The sequence below is a fragment of the Fulmarus glacialis genome, unplaced genomic scaffold (genome assembly GCF_000690835.1).
Source record: "Fulmarus glacialis isolate BGI_N327 unplaced genomic scaffold, ASM69083v1 scaffold17705, whole genome shotgun sequence".
NCBI classification, from domain to species: domain Eukaryota; kingdom Metazoa; phylum Chordata; class Aves; order Procellariiformes; family Procellariidae; genus Fulmarus; species Fulmarus glacialis.
This window is the reverse complement of record NW_009212507.1, coordinates 1-2,450: the sequence shown is the minus strand read 5'-3', so window position 1 is coordinate 2,450 and position 2,450 is coordinate 1. Positions and strand designations below refer to the sequence as shown.

Here is a 2,450-nt window from a genome sequence, read left to right as displayed (position 1 = left end):
GTAGGGAAATAGGGTAGGGCAGTCCTATACTGTAAGAGCCATTTGTTTGGCATTGATCATGTGTTTGTACACAAAGAGAAGAGGCAGAAGGTAGTATCAGGGAGAGAACAATGGTATCAGGTTGCAACACACCTTTTAAGATCAGATCTTCCCTTAATTGTATACTTAGCACCTCCTTGAACACAGCAACTGCCTTTTGGGTTTCTACAGTATCCAAATACAGGATGCACCTGAAACAGTATAATATGAGCACGCACACAAGCAGTGAAGGAGATAACAGACAACATGCTGACTTGCACCGGGGATGAGGAGGGGAAGAAAAAGGATTTCAGAGGTGATCAAAATGCCATGAAGATAAATTTCCTTCTTTAAGGCTCGTCTACAAGAACGGCAACCTTCATAAGCACTCCACAGAAAGAAATTAAAAAATAAATCAATCTAAAACATAAATGAAGTATTATTATCCTCCAAGATATTTAGTGAATGAAATATGTCTAGACTCATTAGGAATGATCTCATTATTAGCTCTCTTCCTCTCAAAGAAAATTAAGCCTCTTGATTTCACTCCTCCATAGAGACTCTACCTTCTAGGAAGAGACCATCACCTTGGAATCTAGACTGTTCAAAGGGTAAATTCAACTAATTTCAGTGCTTTCAGTAACAGGTATCACCCTGGGCCCAAGGACCCTCCAGCAATACCTGTGGTTTTAGAGTTCTTCTCCTGGTATGTTTTACTCAAAGACACACTTCCCCTCCATTTCCGGCAAGGAAGGCCTGTAAAGAAGGTGAAACCAACCCTGCAGGAAGCTCAGAGGTCAATCACACAAAAAGTACCGTCAATTCACAAACTAAGAGAAGATTCGTATTGGCTTCTAGTCACGCATGTTTCTTCCCTCCACAAGCCTTCTCCTCCACAACTAGCATGAGGAGCACAAAATATGCTTTAAAGCAATCTTTGGTGCCTCTAATACTATATTCATTCACATCTATCTCCAGGGAATACAGAAGCCCACTCTCTACTAGGAAATGAACTGCAACTTATTTGTTACAGCTGCTCTTCTCACACACTTTACCTGATCTCCTCATGCAGTGAAGGACAAACATAACTGTATCCGAGGCCAGTGCATATGTCTTTCACCTATTTAAAAAAATATATATACCTCAACAACTGGTAACTAGCCATATTAAGCCATTTTTTGAGAAGCAACCTACATCTGATTTAAAATTCCTCGCAGAGTGGAAAAGACAAGTTGTTGAGAAGCCACACACCTATATTTGACAAAATAAAAGTTAACTGTGGAAAACATTACTATATTATACTCTCAGTATAGATCCACATTTCACCAGCTTGTAGCTTCTTGCAAAGATCCTTCTCACTTTCACTACTTTATTACGCACCTTCTTTGATATTTTCAATCTTTGTTTTCCCTTCTTCTTCTTCCACTAAAGAGCTATGAATTTATTAACCTGTACTCTAATACTATAGGAACTAAGATTTTTTTCTTCTAACCTCAAATGCTTTCAAATTAATTCTAATTTGAGGTCTCAAAAGAGGGAAAAACATTAACTTGTTAACTTTTACCAACCTAATTACAGACCAAAAAAAACCAAAAAACAGGCAAACTTTTCTTATTATCCCACACTTTTGACAGTTTAAGTGTAAAGCATTGATCACTTCCCCTTACTAAGTCAGGAGAATATCATGCTATTATCCATTACTATGTTTGGCCTTTTAAAGTCATAAGCATACCCTAACTATCAGAAATTCAAGAAACAAGCATAATGCTACACTGCTTTCCTGGCAGGCCCTTTCATTTAATTATACAGGCCCTCTCCTTTAAATAGCACCCAAATACTTCATGGGTGGATGATAACCCCTGGTATTTCAACACTAATACCAGCATCCAGAGCATCCAACATAGTACCATATTGTTCTCTTCGACTAACAAAAGTATCAACCCATTCTTCCTACAGAATTCAAATACCAAAGGAAAGAAAATGCGTTATTGCACATCCTTTCAGCCAGCAACAGTTACCATATTTTAGTGGACTAAAACTGTAAGCTTCTAAGCACATTCAAATTGTCTAGCTTGACAGAGACTAAGAGGTGAGGCATTGCAAACAAAAAAAGAAACCAAAAACAAAGTTACCAGCCAACACCACCACCTCTTTTGTGCTGCTCTCTTCGCACTCGAGCAAATGCAGGCTACTCGGACAATATCCTTAAACAAGAAGACAGAAACAGAGCTGGCGCAAGCCTAAGCGCAACCTCACCCTGCAGCACCTCCACGGACCCCGTTAGACGGTCTGCCTCCCTTCCCTTTGTTTTGGTCGCTGAAGAGCACCACTGACCCCTGACTTGCTTGCCAGCGTCCGCCTCGGAAGGAGCTTCCTCCCCCTCCCCCAAAGGCCTCCAGGGCCCCCCGCGCCGGAGCGGGGCCCCTCGCACC

The 2,450-nt window shown here is 40.9% G+C and overlaps 1 protein-coding gene across 1 annotated transcript in view; it reads right to left on the bottom strand.

The window, feature by feature from the left end:
• Positions 1 to 2,174, bottom strand: part of MTF2 (metal response element binding transcription factor 2) — a 24,970-nt gene extending 22,796 nt beyond the window's left edge. The window contains exon 1 of the mRNA XM_009577909.1: positions 2,167 to 2,174. The gene's annotated coding sequence lies outside the window, so the exon portion shown is untranslated. The remainder of the gene's footprint in view (positions 1 to 2,166) is intronic.
• Positions 2,175 to 2,450: the final 276 nt, after the last annotated feature.